This window comes from Mugil cephalus, chromosome 15, assembly GCF_022458985.1.
Source record: "Mugil cephalus isolate CIBA_MC_2020 chromosome 15, CIBA_Mcephalus_1.1, whole genome shotgun sequence".
Lineage (NCBI taxonomy): Eukaryota > Metazoa > Chordata > Actinopteri > Mugiliformes > Mugilidae > Mugil > Mugil cephalus.
In genome coordinates this window covers 4872191-4895530 of record NC_061784.1, presented here as the reverse complement: position 1 = coordinate 4895530, position 23340 = coordinate 4872191, and the positions used below count along the sequence as shown (strand labels likewise).

The 23340-nt window shown below is 38.4% G+C and overlaps 1 long non-coding RNA gene across 1 annotated transcript in view; it reads left to right on the top strand.

Moving 5' to 3' along the window:
- Nucleotides 1-7334: 7334 nt before the first annotated feature.
- Nucleotides 7335-23340, top strand: part of LOC125021363 — a 91646-nt gene continuing 75640 nt past the window's right edge. The window contains exons 1-2 of the long non-coding RNA XR_007114336.1: nucleotides 7335-7458; nucleotides 8838-8935. This is a non-coding gene — a long non-coding RNA (uncharacterized LOC125021363). The remainder of the gene's footprint in view (nucleotides 7459-8837; nucleotides 8936-23340) is intronic.

Sequence of the window (23340 nt, the reverse complement as noted above, 5' to 3'; positions counted from 1 at the left end):
ATTCTTCTCCCAGCGTATTCCACTACATTAATATTCTAATAGAGCCGTTGTTTCTGTTTACCACCCACCTCAATGCGTGCTCCACCCGTTTGCTCTGAAAAACCCAGTTCCCCCGGTTGAAAGCTGAAAACACAATCTGTCTGCAGGAATGAAACTGCAGCAGATGGTGAGGTTTTCCATGGGCTCATGCTCTTTTTAATTAATGGAATGGAGATTAGAGGGCATTCTCCCTGGATCATTAGTGAACAGAGGAATTAAGACATTTTGTGAGGAATAATCCCAAGGCTATCCATGCGATGCACATGTGGTTTTCTCTCAGTGGTCATATTGACCTGCTTTTCACGGCCTAAGTGCATGGCATCGCTTACGCACTGCAGAAGCTAAGTAGCTGGGATAAGGGGACACAACCACCACATTTAGGGATCAAAAATATAAAAGAGATTATCTTCTCTCTGTCACTCTTCTCTCTCTCTCTCTCTTTTTCTCTCTTTCTCTCACTCACACACACATACACTGCCTGCCTCTCACTCCCTCCCTCTTTCCCCCATTCAAGGGCAAAAAGTAGAATACCAATCCCTTTGTCTTTAACTACTTTTCAGATTTAAAACTGTAGGATCAGAGCAGGTTAGCCTCTATTCTCAAGCTTTTAACACTTAAGCGGTTTTAGTTGGAAACGCCTGCCATGTAACATGTCCTGAGTGTAACTAATTATTTTGCATTTGGTTTAACCCTTTGTGAAATGCCACAGATGCTTTGCACCACCTGGTATGAAGAGCCAGCAGCAAAGCGCCACCGTCGTGGCTGGGAGGAAAACAACAACTATTCGCTCATTAGTCTTGCCGCATTGTATACCTGTACGTTCCCATTGTTTTACTGCAATGACAGGCAAATATAGACTAAACAGAGACATCAAATAGGCTGTGATTTGTTACAAAGGGTATAAATGTCCAGGCTTATGAAAAGGGACAGATTGCGAATAAGAATTTAGTCTGGTGTGCACACTGTACATTAACACATCATAGAGAACGGAAATGTTTTTCAAATGCACATAAAATTAGTAGTCTCACCAGGATAAAACGCAAGTTGGATCAATTTTGGGTAATTCATCTGCAAACATGAATTTTTATCACAAATAACTAATTCAACAGTCTGCCAAAAAAAAAAAAAAAGTATTTGATTTCAACTCGTGTTCATGGTTTATTACTGAAGAACTGCTCTGGACCTCTGTTCTCTTGCCTCCATGTTACAGAAAAATGAATGAATGATTGAATGAAACTCACGGTTGTGTGTCTGTGCCAACCAGTGAAGCTGCATTTTACTTCTGTGTTTGTCCAGACTCATATTACTGTATGTAGTGGAGACGAAACATTTTGATTTCACAGTGACATTTACCTTTGGCATTTTGGATAGAACATGTCTAAAATCCCTTCGTGGTTGTATTGTATTGGAAATTTGTGTGACAGACTGTCGTAATTAGAATACGTCGTGCAAGGTGTAGGGCATAAATGTGTTTTGTGAGTGACATTAACCTTTGACCCCCAAATTTGACTTGTTTTATTCTTCCGTTAAAGGGAAATGGTGCGTTCACAGGAATGGGAACAAAAACACATGCGTCTGACCACAGCAGTGACTGGAAAGAAGAAAACCTCATTTAGGTTTTTACAGAAATTGCTACAAAGACAGTATTTTGATAATGACCATCACACGAATACTACACAAGTATTAGCATTAAAACATTAAAATCACATTGTGGCTTTGTTTGCTATGAAGTAGCTTCACCGATTTATGTAAAGCTGTCCCCTTAAAAGCAGCACAACTAGATGTAGTGTTTGTTTCCGAAACCTGTCGTGAATTTCAGAGAAAAGAAGGAGAGTGATGACTGTCACCGATAGCTGACACATTTGAGTCATCGATGCCAAATTCTTGCCTGCCTTGTCATGCATGCAGTCCACTGAAGGAAACTGGCAGCAACATATGATAGTATGTTAGACTATTAGATGTCCTCTAATTGCCTCAAAAACTATGGCACCACTTTCTAAAAAGACACTCTCAATTATTAACGGTAGAGGAAATTGCTCAACAGATCTGTTCTCATTCTTAAGAAAAGGATTTTGGACTGCCAGGTTGTTTACGATTTCCACATAGATTTTGAAATTTTGGACTTCCTAAAAACAATTAGTTTAACGCGAACGTGAACCATTGCTAAAATATTCTCCATCACTTATATTATAAAAATATTCTTTTATTTGCAGATGAGCACAAAACATTCAGATGCTTGTGGCTCTTGCCACTCTCTAAAGGTTTTCCGTGTCTGCATTTCCCAAAGATCTATCCTCACCTTACTTGTCCTGAACAGTTTTTGCAAAGAAGCATACACACATCAATAGCACAACGAGGACGATTTTTCCTGAGAAAAAGAAAATGGCTTTTAAATTCAGACTCAGAGATTACAGAGTAATTCAGGTCACTGCCGGCTACAGAGAGACTAAACAATTACCCCACCAACAAGCAGATGTCTCTGCGCTGCAGCGCACCACCATGCATCAATAGAAAGACTGCTCAGTCTGTGTAGCTCGGTATTCTTCCTAACAGAACGCACTGTTAGACAGCCAATTTGAGGAGCTTCTCCTCTCTGGCTGTGATCATTACTTTTGAAGGGAAGGAGAGACAGACTGCAGACAGGAGTCGAAAATGCTTTCGGCTGATTTTGTCCTTTCTGTGCTTACATCAGGGTGCTCGCATTCGTTGTGTTTGTTATGACATTCTCATTTTATCATTACAGAAAATGTGAAATGAAAGATTTCAAGGAAGTCTTTCATATAGCACAAAACCTGAAGTTAAGTAGTAGTTTTACATGGACTGCAGTTTGAATACGGGCAATGTGCAATGTGACAGTTTCAGGCCAATGAAGGACATTTTAATTTCATCTTGTAAAGACTACGTACTGTGCCGCTGTAATTATTTAGATTCAGTTAGGACTGCAATTATTTGTTATGATGAATGCTTTGTCTATATTGTTGATTAGCCTTTCAGTATTAAATTAAATGTTAAATGCTCACTGAATGTCGCTTCAGATGGCATTTTCACTGGGCCCAATAAACAGACGTCCTTTTACATATTTGTTTTGCTCAGGGCAACACTCTGGACTAAAGAATATTACATTTGCAGTCGAATAAACTCATGAAAGCAGCTTGCCTTCATATCTGAAAACTTGATAAATTCCTTAATAGCTTTACAGTTCATCTTCTGTCAATCAACAAATCGGTTAATTAACTAATTATTTCTGATTTAGATTGTATAGCAGACCGTCTTGTTATGTAGGAAAAGCACAAGGGCATTGATGGCTATGTTCACATAGACAATGTTTCTTCAATGCGATGGGATTTGAACTTAACTGTTTACATGGAAATGACTGAATACAATACATATGCTTACATTTCCAGAATATCAATCACAATACGTTTTGACATTAAATGGAAGTGATTCATTAATTCCATCAATGCTGTAAAAAGACAAAATGTCTGCTCCAAAAACTGTCAAGAAGTAGGCCACACAGACTGAACCCAGGTGATTTGAATTGGTTTTAAGGGGAGATTAAGATCACTCTCATGCTCTTATTTAGGTTCTTCCACAGACTTGTGCAGAACAAATTCTCCTTCTCCCACGACCTCACGTACCTGCTTTCAACATGACCTGAGCACTAATGAGACAAAGTCACTGAAATAACTTATGATAGTGTCCATCGTGCAGGGTCATTAATATAGATACCAGTGGGACTTTACACGCAAGACATTTTGACATGTTGCAGTGGGAGAAGAGCAAGCATAAAAATAATATGAATAATGGCTGCAAACCATTTGGGGTTTTCATTTTCCAGGTATTTGAATTGTGCATTGTTGTTGTACAGAGTGTCTGCAAAATACGAGCTTTTGAACTGTTTGAAATCTCACATGAGTGAAAGGTATACAACAAACCAACATTATGACAGAACATGCATAAGAGTCTTGTACTGACAGAAACGCTTGTTGTAGTTGATCAAAGTAAAATTTTGAACACTTTATGTGTTGCTACAGTAGGAAATTCCATTTATAGCAATATGTCAGATTTGTTTTAGAAGGGGTTGCAAGTGAATGCTAGTTCTGCTTTTATTTTACATTCGGTTTTAATTAATCACATTTTCTCATTACAGGCACAGTGGTGGCGTGGTTTTGCACTGTCGCTTCACAGCAAGGAGGTTCTGGGTTCTAGCCTTTCTGTGTGGAGTTCGCGTGTTCTCGCTGTGCCCGTGTGGGTTTTCTCCATGTGCTCTGGCTTTCTCACTAGCCCGCGTTCCAAAAACACCATTGTTGGGTTAATTGGTGATTCTAAAGCGGCTGTAGGTGCACACCACAGGGTGTACCGCACCTCCTGCCCCATGTCAGCTGGGATAGGCGTCACCCCCTCCCATAATCCTGTAGAGGATAAGCGGTAATAGATAAATGGATGGGTGGAATTTCTCATTACGACCTGTAATACAGGCAAAGTCAAGTATTTCCCGTGTGTCATTATCCTGCTGCAGTATGACCCTCTCCACAAAGATGCAAACCAGAGGAGGACGTCTCTGAAGAATGCAGTGTTAATACTATTTATTAAAGGTGGAGTTCGTTCTGTGCAGATAGCAAACAGCATGTTTTAATTTTTGATTAACTGTTTGTCTTCTTACATACACTCTTCTCTTACTGCTGTAAATCTCCAGTGTGGATTCTTGAGTAAAAAGGATTTTTTTCCCCCGATCAGCCACTGTGAAATGCCGATGTGTCGAGCCCTGCCCAAGTGTTTGGCCTTGTTTCTCCTCCCGATAAGTGGTTTAGAGGTACTACTCACCCACTGAGATCCCTACTGGACAGCCTTTGTTTGACAGTGCTTCTGCTGATTGGAGCCTTGCAGCCCTTATTTAGTCAATTCTGTGCCTGTGATGAAGTTGCTTTTCCGTCTCTCAGCGAGCAATAATGTATTGATGGCAGCGGGTGCTGTTTTAGAGTGCCCTGTGCTGTCCCCTTAAAAGCCTTCAGTCTGCTCAGAATAACAATAAGACTTTTGACACTTTCCCACTGTCACAGTGCAGATTAATAAGCAGTGTTCTGCTGGAAACTTGAGGTGCATATTCATAACAAGTAAACAATGTCTACCAGGTGACTTCCTTGAACAAGGGATACAACAACTCAAGGAAATCTCACCCTTTGTTCAAAAGAATTATAATGATCATTACCCCAAATGCGTTTCAATTTGACTGCGTGCACTGCGGTGCATAATCGCACAGCGCTTCATTGCCCCTCCTTGTTTTTGACTGTTTGTAAACACAGAATGTTCTATTTCTAGTTTTACCTGTTTGTTCAAGTTGTAAAAGCTGTAAACTGTGACATCACCTCTGCTGGCATTTGGAAGCCACCGAAGCTTAACACAATTTAGGGCAACTTAGTGTAGGAACCATAACGACATTGAGCCAATGACACATTTTTCTCACACATATTGTAAAGTTATGAAGAAAATACCATTATCATAATATATTCAATTACAGTCTTTCTGAAATTTTCAGTGTAGCACAGCTCACGATTATTAGCTGTATTAACTGTAAAGGATTAGTGTGATGGTATAATTCGAAATGACATACACACACACACACACACACAAAAAAAAAATGGGTTGGGATCCTGGAAAACAGATCAGGAGAACAGTGACAAATCTGAAACTCTGGAAGTGTGTTGGGGAAAAAAAACACTAAAAGGAGGTCTGCAACTGTGGAGAAGAATAACTTTAATATACAGGTAGATTTACCGATATTTGATTTTATTCAAACTTTCAAAACATTTTTATTACATTTCAAGCTTTCAAGCACTTCAATGTTTATTTTTTTCCTCTTTTTGCAGTTTGGAAATGTGGCTTTATCCCACTGAGCTGCTTGTATAATTCTACTCAGAGACATTCAGCTAGGATTCAGCGCTGTCACGCCATGTCAAAGAAAAGTCTGGATTTGTCATGTTGTGGGCTTGATATAGTGGCCCACTGGACTACACAACAGCATTTTGCTTACGGTGAAAAAAAAATGAATCCAACAAACAAGGCATTCACTAATCTTTTGTTCAATTTGTTAAAAATATATAAAATATATTTAGAGGAAATCATTAATTTCGAACATATTAAACATGTAAATGTCTGTATCTGCACAGACATGCAGCTTGCAAGTGAAAACGGATTTAAGATTCAAGTTGTGTTTATTGTCACTTGCACAGTATGTTGACAAAAACATGCAGGGGTGTGAAGTACTGTTTCTCATGGTCTCATTGTGCTAGATAAATGCTGACACCCACCATATCTACTATTACTGCTGCACTACTCTATGCACTCCAGTACAACCTACTACAACACAGAACATAAAAGGATTATCTGAACAGAAGATATACAGAGGTGATGCACAAGAGCTACCTATGGGTATAACACTTTCACAGATAGAGTCAACTGAGGCTAACAGCAGCTATAGATTTAACTAGAGTGAAAATCATTATTAAACTAACTATCGATCAGGCATAACATCATGACCATCTTGATAACATTATGTAGATCTCCTTCATGCCTCTACAACAGTTGTGACTCATCAGACAATGGACATGGTCCTTCTGAGGGTGTCTGGATACAGAATGTTGTTGGTGGGGGTGTTTGGGCTCAATGGGTTGAGGAGAGGGGTCTCTGTGGATCATCCCACAGATACTTGATCAGTTTGGTATCTAGTGAATTTGGAGGCCAGGTCAACACCTTGTGGTGTTCTTCATGTTTTTTTTTTTTTAGTTGTTCCTAAAGTGTTTTTGTGCGTGTGCCTGTGTCAGGCTGCATCCTGCTGGGGATGGCTGCTGCAATCAAAGAGTGTCATTGCTATGGGATGACAGTACCCATAGCATCAATTGTAACATTTGACAGATTTGGGTTAAAGTTACTTGTGTCTGCAGGTTTTTTTTTTTTTTTTTGCCATGTCTACTCATAGTCCAAACTTTCCCTCCATTCACCAGTGTTGAAGAAGTTTATCAAATGTTTAATTTTTCTTTGTTACTTAAATTACTTTTGTATTTACTTATTTTTTTGAATTAGTCATAAGTTAAGAATAACTTCAAAATAAGTACCGGTATGACCAGTCTGAGACTTAAGTTTGAAAAAAGAAAGAAAGAAAAACATCTCCCGCTTCCAAAGTTGTTCCGACTTGACATGACACTTGACTGGGTTCTCTGCTGCATTCACGTGAATTTTACCACACGGGAGCTAATTTTCCCGATTATTCCGAAATCACCTGAACGCACAATTAGATCGTCAGGTGGTCAGGTGGCCCCGCCAAACCTAGCTTGCTGGCGTCACATTTAAATAAGTTCTCTGCGACATGGAGTTTACCCCCAACGTTATAGAGGCCACGTACAGGAGAAGGCAATGACTCAGGTATGATGGAGAAGATTAAAAAAAAAAAAAACGAGTTAAAAGATAAAGTGTGGCGGCGAAGGCCCTCTGCGGCCATCTTGAACCAGGTCAGACCACACCGTTAGCCACCCAGTCCATACAGTCAGTGTTAGCCACCCTTCAACCTTCCCACGTGTTACTTCTATTACTGTACGACTCCGTGTTGACAAACAAGAGACGTTTATTTACATCGTCGGCCAGTCAGTTAATAGAAAGCATAAATATAAATATGTAGCATGGCGTCTAACGGTTCGCGTTTGGTGCGTTGCTTCGTGTTAGAGTCCGCGTCCATGTTTCCATGTTGTGGCTCTGGGCGGAAGTCTAAACCCATGTTATGATGGAGGTCAGTGGCGACTGGTGGTCAAATTTGAGGGGTGGGCTAACAATGCATAATACCGATGACATAGTTAACACAGCAGCAAAAGAAACATCAACAACAATACACACAGTTGCGTCAATTACAGGTACACTATACTCTTTTAGTGTCCTGCTTATGTGGTTCTTCACATCTGGTCTGGGTCCAGGACCCACCATCACCCTGGAATGACAAGCTGCGACCCAAAGCAAAGAATATTTTCAACTTCTCAAGTTTATTGCATGAAAAGATTGTGCAGTTTGTACCTGAGATAGTAGAATATAATATCACAGTATGAAAACACACAAACAGATTTGTGTTTTAATTAAAACCAGAATGCTTCACGTAACTTCAGTTTATTTACATTTTTAAACAGACTCAACAGTGCTTTCATGTACGAACACTGAATATAAAAGTCCAACTACTGAGAAACATTAACAAAAAATTTAAAAACTTAAACTACTTACTGATTTTATGACAACCAATATTGCATTATGGGAGGAAAACCCTCAATTTTCAGTCAGATGTGTTTTTGCATTGTTTGAACCATGACCTCCTGTAACAGAAAAATGAATTCTTCAGTACACTTGCCACCAATGTGGTCTCAGTCTCTTAACTTCCAACTTTTCCTCCAAAGAAGTGGAGGAAAATGGATTAAAAAGCAAGTAATCCGCCTCATTCATGCTAACACCCAGCATAGCTTCTTCTCCCTCCTCCCACTCGGGCACTTCTGACCAATGAGTAGCTGCCTGAGGGCTGACTGAATTTAGCCCAAATGATCAGTGAATTACGGGGGCGTGACACGACAGCTGTCAATCACTTAAAAGAGTTAAATGAATGAAAGCGGACCTGGGGGCGCTGGGGCTGTAAAAAAATCAGCCCGTTTAGAGACATTGTTTTTCAATTGACCAGTTAGTGCCGTTGCAGCCCTTGGTTTCACCAACAACTTAAAACAATCTGTTATAAGTTATTTAAAAATTAATTTTTCTCATCTTTTTTGTGTTAGCTTGGGAGTGCTCATCCCTGTTAGCCCATTTATACCAGCCGTTCCTGATGGAGATACTATTCCCGAGGCTGTCAACCTTCACAGTGCTTATTTAAAGGGTGAGTAAAGCATTCTTTTTGATATTATTTATACAGCCGTAACACGCCTGTGTGTCTGTGTCTTCATCACACGTCCGTAGTCTTGATTTCTTGACGATAATGGTGATCTTGGGTTTGTACAGTTTTGATTGACGGACCCTCTTGATTTACAGAATTATTATCACAAACCATTTTGTCCATTTTTTTCTGCTTCAACTTTGAGGACAAAATGTTCACTTCATGCCTATTGTGTCGTGCTCACTAACAGGGGCTGTTAGTCAGAGATAATGAGCTAATGAAGAGATAATATGTTATTCACTTCTCTGTCAGTGGTCATAATGTTATGCGTGGTCAGTGCACATAGCAAGGCAAATACTGTACAGAATTGCGGGATGTGTGGTGTGGTTGGCCTTTGGCGAGGGGGAAGGGGGTTCTCCATATGGGTTTGTGTGCTAGTAGGTGGTATTAGGTGCTCGACGCGCCTCGTGCTTCACTTTGCATTTGGAGGACCTCTGTTTTTTTCTTTCCATCCACAGCATTGATTCTCCATCATTTCTTGATGTCCCAAACTGTGGGTTGTGCTGAGGGTCAAATCAAAGAACACTCGTGTGTTAATTGCGCATCAAAAAATGTTGTCCTTATAAGAAATGTACATTAACACTTAACTTTGACAGCCCTAATTTTATATGAAATGTGGTCCTTTTAGATTATTAATTCAGCATTTTAACTTTACTGGCTGTGGTACAATATTATGTTGTTATTATTATATTATATATTATTTTAGCTGCTTCTTACAATTTCAGTTAGCTCATTCCTCTCATTCTGTAAAAACCAAACCTGTTATTACTGTAGCCTTCTGCCAAGTGCCCGTCACCCGTGTCAATCAGTATGTGACTTTAACCAGGCATACCTCTAATTATTTTTTCCCCAACTTACTTTTGGCCCTGCTTATAATTCCTTCAATGACAGTTCTTTTGTGCCTCTGAATGTCAGTTGCCACTTACACTCATTTAATGTAAGCGCACACATAGTCAAGACAGCGTGGCAGCTTGGAATGGTAAGACACACAAAACAAACGCTTTTATACAACACACCACTTCCTGTTGACTCAACGAGGACTATAATAGCTTTGATGAAGTTCTTATGAACTGAATTATACTGTAGTATAAGATATTGGCTGGATTTATCTATATAACTGAAACGGCACTAGTGGAGTTTTTTCGTGTTGTAATCTAATTACTGTAATACGGGCAGGTTTTTCTTTAGGTGAATTACAGTTATGCACATTCATGATTTAAGAGGGAAAACATCTGCTGGCTTGAAGAAAATTGCATTCTGGGAGCTACTCTGTTGTGATTTTTTTTAAAAGCTATATATATATACATATATACATACCACAGAACAACAAGCTGATAAACCTATCTTAAAACTTTACAGGAGGAACAGTCAACGCGAATTAAAATATACAACATAATGCAAATACAGTTGTTACTGCAGTAAGAAAAAAATATCAAGCGTATCACGGTAATGTATGATATTCTACTTTGATTAACAACTCCTTATAACTCGGATTCACAAATAGTTGGGACGCATAAATTGCTATGATGAATAATGAATAATGGTCCGTTGATATGCCTTAAGACGTTGTTATCTTGGAAGTGCTTATAGGCATTTCAATCAGGCGAGACTTTCTTCCAAGAGAACTGTAAAGACTTTATTCAGTAATGCCCTTAATAATTGAAACGTGAGGCAATTAGAAACAACTGTGACATCATCATATTGCAAGGGGATGGGTATAAGTGTGCTTAGTACAGGAAAACTGCCCAATATGTAGACGCAGGTGTTGGCCATGAGAATGCAGAATATGTGGACAGGCAGAGGACTGGACCCCTGGTGATCTTGACCTGGGCCTGGGATTCGAAGATGCAGTAGTTTCAAAGTGAAATATCAACAGCAGCAAAGGAGAGTATATTTAAGTTTGATAGCAATGATATGACTGATTGTAACTGTCAAAAAATCTGGATGGTTAAGCTGGAAATATCTGTTACGACCTGATAAGAGGAGTGGAAAGAGAGGGAAAGTAGTGAATTGTTGAGGATAAAGATAGTCTTCCTGATTGAATTTATGTTGAGCTTCATAGTAGGGATGGGTGGTATGGGCCAAAAAAAATTATCATGATAAATTTTACCATTCTGGCGATAACAGTAAAAATCACAAAAAAAAAAAAAAATAGTATAATTCCCATCTGTGTTTTTTCACCCGGTCTGTCTCTACATTCTGCCTTGAGGTCTCCAAGGTGATACTTACAGTTAGCACAGTAAAATAAGCAGTTAAACTACAATTTTATAAGTTGTGGAGAAAAATGTAGTGACTAATCAAATAAGTCTGAAATATGAAAACATCCCATCAGTTCTTTCTTTTTATCCATTTGGAATAGACTGACTGAATGCAGATTGAATGCAATTCTTTTTTTTTTTTTTTAAATTTACTGTAAGGTGACCAGATTTCTGAAATTAAATCCAGGGACATATACAGCAAGATAAAAAAAATACATTTAAATGTTATCAAGATGAAATGAAGAAACATGTACAATTACGGTTTCATATTTATTCATATTTGTTTATATTTAAACTACTATGTCTGTAATGTCAATAGCAGTGCAACCGACTACCGTAATAACTGTTGCGTCTGCGTGCAACATTTTTTTTTTCTCATTCATAAAACGCTAAAATCTGGGACATTTTAGGGGATGGCGTGACTATCCCCAGAAATCAGGGACGTCTGGTCACCCTAATTTACTGGAGGATATGGCTGCTTTCTCCTGATTCATTTGCTGGCTCTCTTGTACTCTGGCTTGCGATTGTACTGTAGGTGAAAGAATGAATTTGTTGTGTTGCTTTCGATGGCCATTATCTGTTTGTGCAAAAGGATATGGGTATCCAAACCAGTTCCATATTATTGATGAGGAGCCTTGTTAAAAACAAGTTAGCTATGGCTGCAAGTGGCTATGAGTACGTCGAATATGTTTCACAGACCTACGTCAACAATTCGCATTTTTATGCTAGATGGAAAATTCTTTTTGTGGGGATTGTATCATGTACGATGAGTTACTGCCCATTCCTAATGTCTAGCTCAGGGGTTGGCAACACTCAAAGATCGTTTTTTACCTGTATGCTATGCATAAAAAACTATAGTGTGTTGCATTTATGAAATGAAAGAACTGCTGCAGAGAAGACGAAATTTTATTTTTGCATACATAACAGGGATTTATCCATGGTTGGCTTACCTCCGGTCAAAAGGTTCAATAAATAGCGTGCTGGACCTGCCGGCAGGTGTTGCACATCGGCAGTTGTGATGTATTTTGAGTGACAAAAAATTAAACACATTTTATTTCAATGTTACAAGATCGCCATCAATTCAAATTTAGAATTATATTTAAAAAACTAAACTAACTAAAATAAAATACATTTGAATTAAATACTCAATAGCAATAGTGCTGCAATAGAAGAGAGTAGCAAATTAAGCTACTGGGTGAAAGCAAACTACTGGCAGTGAATCCAAATCCCCCCGTAATCAGTGTTTATTTTGTGTTGCTAGCATTTGTTACCCGGAAAGCAAGTGGAATTGCTAACGTTAGGCAGGCAGACACATATATAATGTCGTTGCCGAGCAAGTAACCTCTCCTATGTTTTCACCCACAAGTGGGTGTGGCTTTACCAGTGACGTAGGGTGAGCTACTCTCTTCCATGCACTGTGGGAGTTCATTGTTTTTGGTTGATGTTACAACCATGAGTATAGTGTGGCATTCAACGTCATTCAGTTGTTGTGTAGCTCTCGCTTGTTCACTATTGAGCGAATAGTTGCAGAGGCAGCTAGCATGAAAAAGTGAACGACTTTGATCAGTGTCCTTGCTCCACTCCACTTGCCGCAGAGGGACGAAAGAGCTGCTGGTTGCCGACCGCTGGTCTAGCTGTTGACTGTTAAGTGACTCCTTTGGCTCAACGCCTCTGGCTCATCTCATTGGACTTCTTAATCAAATGCCATGCCAATTGATGGATACAATAACTGTAAAAAAAACATGACACTTATTATTCCAAGGGTGTCTGCACCTTCTCTTGCCATCACGCAGTTGGGAACCTTGTGCTTGCAACATGATTGGCAGATCATCGACTTTTTGGTGGCGAATGGTCAAGGATGTGTGTCATGTAACTATCATCCGTAGCATTTACCTGTAGATTTCTACTCAAAAATCTTTGACGTTTTTTTTTTTCTTTCTCTTATAATCCCACTGGTATAAACTTTGAATCAAATGTTTACTGCCTGTATGTTATGTTTTAATCTACAAATCACTGCATTCTCACCATACATTTATGCTTGTCACCTTAACTTGTGATGTTAACAAAACAAAACACTCAGCTTGACTGATTTTCTCTTTTAGCTTTAATAGTCTGTCCTGTGTAATGTAATCAAAACTGCCCTGAATGTTATTAATACTGAATCAGGCATGAGTCATCTACTGTATATGATTAATTTACATCTGTAGAGTAGATGTGTGACATGATGTATTAGTCTGTGTAGTGTGTAGGGTTTATATTAATGTAAATGTTTTTTTTTAACAGACAGTTTCTTATTCCACTTTCAACTTTTTGACAAATCGTCAATTCTTTTATTTCTCATAGTGATAGGAAACATTTCCTCAGACTGACAGTTTGGTCATTTCAGGTTTGGCACCTGTTCTTCTAAAATCAAAGTAACTTAGATCATAGATCAGATGCTTAATGTCAACCTTGTGGAATCCCTTTAACATATTTATAGTTTCAGTATTACGACATTTACATTTACATGAGCACTCTATGTGTTACTTTTGCATTGTTAGCTTTAAAATGAGCAGTCAGTTTTGCTGTACTAGATGCCCTAAAATTGGTCTGATTGTGTTGACTGTATTGTAGATGATTGGCAGTGGTGAAGAAGTACAAACAAACTCTGTCAACTTTGCCCGTCTAAGTAAGGTTTAAAAATCAGTGCAGTGAAACATCATTATATACTCCTCAGTTGACCAGTAAGCAGCAAGTTACAGCCTGAGTGGACCTGGTGAATGAGACCCCTGTGTCTGTCTTTAGCTCATGTGCCAGTCACCATTAATGCTGGTTGCACCAGCATGGCTTTTTCCCTCTGCCTGACACTCACTTGCACTCAGTCTCCCCTCAATTGCTGTCACTTGTGTCCTAAAGGCTGTCATCTCCACTTTGTGCTCTATTGCCACCATGTCTCCTCCACTGCTCTATTTTTCCCAGTTCAGTCAGGCTTGTGGCTGTTTGTCAGTAGAGGCTGATAGCCCGGTTATTTGGTTTAGCTGTCTGCCTCCCTGTTGCTCTGCCACTACATTTTGGCTCCAGCGAGACATTTCATTATCCATCAGTGCCGCAGCAAGGCCGCATTTCTTACTGTACTCCATGCTCATCATTTTGCTCAATCTAATAAATTATGTTGTCATCCTGTCTTAAAACATTTACTCAAGCACGCAAACATGGCTTGGTACGAGTAGCTTGTTTGGGAATGTCAGTTCATTCCTGTTTGTTTTGATAAAAGCCCCTTAATGTGCTTCATAATTTGAAGTGCCATCTATCAAGAATGCAAGGCAGAATCATACCTGTAGAGGTCAGCATCTGTCTAATCTTTTTCTATTGGAATATGGAGATTGTTTGCACAGAGATTCTTCTGCTTCCCCTGTTTTCTCCGTGATAATACAGTAAACATTTTTTTAACCACAATCATGAATACAGAAATTACGAAAGGCATGGCACATGGCAAACTTAGCATGTTTCTCCATACAGGTACAGATAGTATACAATTACGTAATTTTTGTTTGTCTTATGAACATGAAAAACATAAAGCAACAGATACAAAAGAAATTGGATGTATAATAACATCAACTAATATGTACATCTATCACGACGTAAGCACAACTATGCATGCACCCATACATCCATACCTGCACACATATATATACTTAACATGCTTCTACCCACACCGTGTATTCATGTTGCGGGGATATACATTGATACAGGATCTCAAAAAACAAACAAACAAACAAAAAAGACAGAATCCTAGAGGGGGTCATTATCCACATTTATGTAATCCCAAAACCTGTTTGACGGGGTCACCCCTCCCCCCGTCGGTACGTATTCTACTTAACATACATTCATAGGCTGTTGTTTCAGTCATTACACAGACCCATTCATTCACCCATGGAATTTCTAATGCCTTCTTAAAATGACTCGACAAGCTGTGGTCGGACCCGAAATTACCCAAAAAGTTCCATTTGATTAGATTTTGTGTCATTGTTGATCCTACTTGCAGTGTATGATTTTTAAATGATCTGAAAAGGAAGGAGCAATTAGCCAATCTAGCTTTCAAATGAAATATCCACTGAGTCTGTAATACTCTTTTCTGCTTCCCTTTCAGGTTTTGATACATAATACTCAGTTCAGGCAGTATAACTTTAGCCACATATCAAACAGATGCGTTAAGCATTTTGTAATCTTGTCTTGGGCTATGATTTAGAAAAAAAAACTAATTGTGTATCTGGCACAGAATAATATGGTTTACTTATTCTATCTAGTTAATATTTAGCAACAAATGGATCAAACGGCATATGATGGCTTTTTTAATTTTAGCAATTCAGACGACGTTCGGACAAGTGGACAGCTTGCAAATGTCTTCATGAATCTTAAATTCAACTTTGGATACTGCATGACAAAATAATTATTATTTATGTGTCAGTTCTTGTTAGTAGCTATGTCATAGCAGTTCCACTTCTCAACCTGCTGTAGTAATTCAAAGCCTCAACAGTTATTAATAAAAAAAAAAAAAATCAAAACTAAGAGGCTCTCTAGCAATTGGCATTTTTTTGTGCAGCATTAGTGATCAGTCAAAACTGTGTGTGTGTTTGTGAGTGTTTAAACATTTGATAGTGTTCATATACACCAGGAAACAGCATCCCACACAACTTCCCTGGCCCAAAAATGTGTATTCTTTTCTCTTCTTCATCTAACCATTTGCAATTAGCTGAAATCCCTTAATGTCAAAACATGCCAAAATGAATTAATATCTAAATTTGCAAATGTGTCAATGCCTTGGGTAAAGCCTGTAACATAAATTAATTACCCCTCTTTTCAATTTAATTTTCACTTTAAAAAGTGGCACTTTTTTTCCGGTTGACTACCAGACAGGTGTATTTTTTCGATTTAGGTCTAGATAAACGTGACAGTGTCCACCCGTTTGATGTTTATGTTTAATTGGAAGGGTCAGAGAGCAGGATTGATTCCTTGCTGCTCCAGCAGTTTGGGCCAGGGACTTCATAGTGTGTGATATAGATGTATGTCAGCCACCCTCTGGTTCCTAGCATAGCACACATACAGTACAAGTTGCTGCTTCCAGAAATCAAAACGGCAACCTCTCAGTCTTCAGTCAGCATCCTTTCTTTTGAGCCATCTTGCTGCTTCAGGAGAGTTTCTATGCCAGGTGTGACCATCACTTTATTTACTTTAAGTGTTGATGAACTACATGTTATAATGTGTCCTATTACCTATCATAACACATGGAACTGAATTAGAAGGCTTGTTGTTATGAAAGCGTGTACATATTGCTATACTGTAAATTTACACGTTCATTCGAAAACCTTTTTTTTGGCATCTGAAATAATATCCCCTTATAATTGACAGTGTCAAATAACATGCAGTTTAAAATGAATTCAAATAAACACAGTGGAAGTTGACAGGCGGTCTCAGTGAAGGGGTACTTGAGCTCATCTGACAGGGCTGTGGGAGTACGTCAGACAAAAAAGGTTGGGAACTACTGGAGTAGATGACACAGAAACCTACAGGACCACGAGAGACAGACTTAAGACTGCAGACCTAAGATAAAAAGATATAAATGGAGTATGTTAAATTGGCTTCCCGATCTCGACTGTAAACATTCATCAGAGAAGCTTTCCTTTTTGCGAAGTGACAGCGTCGTAATACAAACTTGATAGTGTAACTAGTTTTGGTGGGTAAACAGCAAAAGATCATTGGGTTTGTAAGGAGGCAGTCAGTTGAGAGATGTAGTTCAGGTTGAAAGGCTAGCTGAGTAGGCGGACAGGTATTGGGAAGAGGCTGCAGAAGCGGCAGGCAGTAGAGATGGACTAATTCCACCTCCCACAAATCCTCCAACAGTTGATTGCCTGGGTGGGCAGTGTCTGAGGCAATCCTCCCTGCCCTCCTCTTTGCTCTGGCATTAGGCGACTGCTCAGTGGAGAGCAACTGGCAAGCAATGACCCTCTCAGCTGGATGACACACTGCAGTTTTTTTCCCTGGAGCAAGAAGAAATGGAGCTGTGGCAGACTGCAGAGGATATCAGGACAGTCTTGATTGTCGATCTTTATCCTTGACAGGATATGTTCTGATATGTTTATCCTCCTTGTTTGTGATGGAGAAAAACATGTGCCTTTAAGAAAGCTGCAGATTTATTGGGGCAAACTTGACATGGTGGTCAGCAAAATAACCGGGGAACAGAATGAGAGCATGGTTGGTTCCTACTATTTTGTACCTTCATACCCTCTCTGTGTTTAATTCAGATCAAGCTGTTGTCTCACATGCGTAGCATTATACAGTATTTGCCTCCAGTCCTGTCTAATAGGAGTTACTTAGAAGGGCCTGTCTGCGATATAATTTAAACTGCATTATGCTGTAGCACTGTAAGTAAAGTTAAATGCCATTAGCCGCACATTACCAGACTGAACTTCAGTGCCTTTCCCAAGTACCGCAATGGCTGAATACATGACGTAAAAATAGGAATGCTCACAGTCCTGTGGTCAGGCATAGATCATGTTCAGTTAGAGGCAATCTTGTGGGAATTCGCAGAACAGGGTATAAAAATAGAACTATACAAATGCCAATTGTTGAATTATTCTGTCTGATTGCATCCCTAGTCTCCAAGTTGAAGTCAACCAAAATCTAATCCTTTGGTTTAGTGAATAACACTATTGTCAGAATGTTTTCGGCATGCTATTCAGATTCTTGTCTATTGCACAGTTTTGTCAGTGTGTTATCTGACTGGTTATTCTGCAGCATGACAATAAACCCAAACTACTACACCTAGAGTCTTCAACCACAAGAATAATAAAGAATCTAGGGACATGATGGGATCAATGTTGAATCACCAGAACACTGATAAGTACAAAAAAAAAAAAAAAAAAAAGCAGAAAACCGCAAAAAGTGTATTTTGAAAAAATACAGTTCCCGTCACTAGCCTCCTAAGGCACATCTTTTATCTATACCGTCTCAGGGGTTGTCAGTCAGAATGCACCACCCAATGCACCACCCAAAGGCCTGTGCACTGCCACTGCACTGCCAGTGGGGGCACGGAGGGACATGATCATTTGCAAGATGCTTAGAACAATCTACCAGAAAAAGTGTACCTAAGAGAATGTTTGTTGTTGTAAAAGAAAAAAAGTACATTTCTGCTTCATGCAATTATAGTGTGGAATCAGTCTTTCTTTATTTACCTACTGGTGCTTGTGTAGTATCCATGTCTAATGGATTGGATTTTACTAAGGGGACAAAGATTGACTGTCCAGCTTTAGTGAACATTAGTTTGTGGAAGGAATAGAGAAAGAATATGTTTCTCACTATCCAGAATATTTTTTCGGATGTTACACTTGAAGCACACATTCAGAGGTGTATATTATACCTTTTTTTTTTTTAAAGGGGACAAATCATGCAGTTCTCACTTTTGGTGTTTTTTCAACATTTAGTGAGTCATTTCAGGTGTCTTCACACCGAATCCAACTTTGGGAGAAATTAGTTAGGTGGAGTTAAATACATTAACGGAAAATCTGCTTATTGTGACCGTTAACTGTACCACAGCCGCGAAGGGTATCCTTAAATTAACTGTACTAAAGTAAACGTCATATTTATTTCATCTTCGAATCAGCTGCTGTTCACTACCTGACAGGTTAGCGTTTAGGGAGGTAATGCCCAAGTATAGACTGTCTTTTAAATTATTTTTTTTTTGGGATACTTCTGGTAACCTATATTACAGAGCAAATTATTCATAAAACATTGAAAGCCAGTTGTCGAAGTCAGTTGGAAAATATTATTTATAATGTATTCATTGGTTTTCAACAATGTTTATATTTGCTGGCTGTATACATGTCAAGTTGAGGCTTCACACTGGAAAAAAAAAACTAAGAGGGCAAACATATTTATTGCTTATCTTTAGTTAACCTAGCAGGTGTAGGGAATATGAGAATAGCTATTTTTGCTCAGATGCTATACTTGAAACACACATGCAGAGGTATATGGTATACCTCTGCATGTGCACCAAAGAGAGGTATGTGGCACCCTGTGTAGTTACAGTTTGATGTGTTGGCTGCTTTGAAAAAAATATTTTTGTAGAGCTTCTTTTGTGTTAGCTGGCTTACCTGTATCACAGGATCTGAATCAAAAATATTTTTGCATCCACACAGATAGACACCATCTTTGTCTGCTCGGCTGCTGGCCTCTTTTGACAGTTGCATTAATTGCGTCTGACTTCTGGTGGCCTTAATAGAGTGTCTGTGTGTCTACTTAATACAAAAAGAAGCTATGTTGTTTTATGAGCAGAGGATAAATGCGCTGTCTACAAATGAATATTAAAATTATGAGCTTATCCCAGTTACTTAAAATGCTAAATAGAATTTGCTGTGCACTTTCCCATTTACCCACTTTCCCCACTCACTGTTGCATCTGCGGTTATATTTACGTATTAAGATTAAATGTGTTATATTTTAATAACATTTGCCCAAATGTTACTTTATGTCCTGAAAATTAATTTTGTGTAAACATACTGAAACATCAATGTAGGAATATGGCCCTAAAAATATATATAAAGTATTTCTGCTATAATAGCTAGAAGTAAGCATCCATGATTTGACAGAAACTCAAAATCCAAGGCCTTCGATTTTTCATGAACTGACGTATAGAGGATTATCTACAGGCTCATGATGAGATTATAAGTCAAAGTCCTCATTCCAAATTACTCACTCTCATTTCGGTTCGTTTTCAGCATTTAGCGACTTATAACTAAATACCACAGACGGATAAGTACAACTCATACATCTCTTGTACATCGAGTGCTTATCTAAATGTCACATTCGAAGAGAGCAAAGCGTTCCGTGCTTCTTTTCTTGCATATGCAGGATGCAGGATTTGGCCTCTGAGCAACCTGTTACAACTAATTAAAAACAAATGGTAGTTATCAAGATGAAGCATGCTGATAATAGGTTCACCTTCTCTGTTGACCTAATAGGGGAAATCAAAAGCAGGGCCTGAAACGGACGGCTAAATCGATATAAAGCACTTATCCTGATTGGGCACTACTACAGGGACACCAGTGTTGACGCTGGTAAGAGGGTTAGCTCACTTTTGTTCCCTGTATTTCTGTTGCCTTCTGAAGAAAAGCTTCTGTGCTCTCTTGAACATGGACTCATTCTAAAGAAAAAAAATCTTAAAAAAAAAGCCATGCATTATTATGTGATTAAAAACGATTAATCACAATGCAGCAATCACGAGAACAACATGTTCTAACTCTAAATTAGTGCTAATGCAACTGTCAGGTATGATATAGTACATATAGTACATCTCTTAGCTCCCTAAATGGAACACGGCCCCCAGCCCCAAACATGTTATCAAGTGTCCATTCCGTGAATGCTGAGCATTTGACAGTTCATCAGTACTGATGCTATTAATAACTGGGCTCCAACACAACAGCCCAAGGACCAGGTTAGATAAGAAAACATTAATCTCCCCAACAAGTCAATCTGTTTGCAGTATTAACAAAACACAACTGCAATTAAAAATCATGGTACTCCATCAGTTGACTTTTCAGCAGTCATGCTACAATTATCACATAAAACAAAATGTACATAAGCCCAAGTACAGACTGTCACTAAAATCAATATTGAATGTGATACTTTTTTCAAGGTATATTTAAAAATGAAATGTGATAGATGAAATGAAATGATGGGATAGCTGTTGTAGAGGATTGGGAAAGGTTAGTTTGTAGAATTATCAGGTATATACTACATTGTATAGTTAAAATTATTTTTATATTTCCTGGCCATGTACATTTCCATGTCAGGTCTACACTTTACAGAGACCAAGCACTTGATGAGTCTCAAAGCTTTTAACTTTTATGTCCTCAAACAACAAGCTACACTGACTAGTGAATTTCTGGCAAGTCGAATCTGCCCCTTTTAACAGCTAATGTATGCATGATGTGACACTGGGTGCTGCTGTCCATTAAAATCAACGAGCATTTTTAATGGATGCAGGTCAATTTGTCCAATAATGCTATTTAAGTCTCTTACAGTAATTCAAGGCTAATTAAGCCAGGTAAATTAACACACTCCCCTACTCCAGACTCACTGAACAAGGTATTAAACGCACACGGTCACTTAGGCAAGCATCATTTATACTTACTTTAAATCAGCATCTGGAAGCGTGTTAGCATACCAATTCAAAACAAAGTGCACAACACAATACACGGTCCAAGCTCATTATTTAATGACTGCAAAGATGGTTTGTTCTGGACCTGTTTATCGCACTGTTGACCAGGTGGTGCTGGTGGAACAGCAGCTAAACTGCTGGCATTTCCAGAAATGTATTTTGTACTCGGTTAACATCAGGATGTTTTGTTGAAAACATTAGGAACAACATTAGGAAGGGACTACTCATAATTACTCAATTAAAAATTGACCATGGCTATGTTGCTATGTTGAATGACAAGCTCATTATCTCAACTATGGAAACCACAGATGTCCTGATCAAGTTTTTTTTTTTTTTATAAATCCTTGAACCAATTCTGGTTATTTAAGATGAGTTAATCTGATGTTTTGATATATATATATTTAGCATGTTTTGTAAAACATACAGATAGGCTTTTCTCACATAACTTGTATTCTCCTAGGTCATGTGTGCACTGTGCAGCTGTATTAGTAGCTGTGAGTACAGTGACTTCTAAATTGGCCCTCGGTCTGAGTAGCTCTGCAGTGCATTAAGGAAAAAAACTGCCTCCATATTATAACACAGCAGTAGAGGATCTTTGTTGTGAAAACTGGACAAAAGGGAACTTAAAAGTACACTCTCTGGGTGCTGGATGGTTTTAACTAAATTAATAACCAGGTAATAAGCTTATCTAGCTTCAGGATTAAAGCTGTGGTGTGTAGTTTAATTTGAACATTCACATTGTCATAAACATTTCTAAATCACATTCTGTTTAGACCAGAATTATAAAACATAAATGTCTTCTCAGTTCTGTAAAATAACATTTAAGCTTCCACTGCTCAAACAGTTGGCTGTAAGTGTCAAGATACATTACTCATGTAGACGGGAAAATCTAATATATCTTTTACTCATTCTGCATTCTGATAGCTACCTTGGTCTTTGTGTGCAGTCTGGTTTACTGGGACAAGTGTGGGTCATATTCGTTTTTATAGATCCACATTTACTTGGACACCTAATGAAGAAAGATCAGTGAGAGTCTTTTCTACCTATTTGCTGATGACATGTCTCAGTAATACAAGCTACATTCATCCCTACTGTTTTAATAGAGCCTCAGCGTGCCAGCTTATCTGATGACATCACCGAGTAATGCAATTCTCTTCCTTGTTTTGCCTCGGTAAAACAATTGAATTCTCTTGTGATGCAATTCACAGCAATGACTATTATACTACAGAAAAAATAAAGTAATTAGTAGAATCCCAAAATGATATCATCTTTAAACTTCTTTGTAGTGTAAAACTGAATTTGTACTCACTTTAAAGCAAAGCAAAACCTGTCATTTTACCTTTGCAGAGTAAGTTCATTACCTGCCATTTTTATTTTTTTGGTTTAAGCTTCTGTACATAGTACAGTTACACCTGTTTTATGTTGAAGACATGCTAAGCCATTGTGGTTTTAGAATTTGTTTAGGTGCATCCTTATAGGGATATACTAGACAAATTCTATGCTGAGTTGAGAATTATTCTATATGAAAGAAGCAGGTAAGATTACTGGCACTTGAAAGACCTTAGGCTAAATCAAAATAGATTCCTAACAATGCACTTTTTACAGATTTAGTTTTTGTCATTGTCTAAATATTAAATTGTCAGTTTGGCACATTGTTTAAAAAATACATTACATTCAGATATTAATTAAAAGTAAACATCCTTGACGTTTTTACTGCCCTTCATGTTCTTAACACACTATTTACAATGTTTCCAGCCGCCAGCATCAGATGAATGCAGGATGGTTGTTGTATGATATGTATGTTCTAGTGATGTCTGCCAGTGGTTTGATGTCCATGTACTTTAGAAATCAGAAAGTCGGGTTGAGAAACAAAAATTACAAAGTTTATTGTGGAGG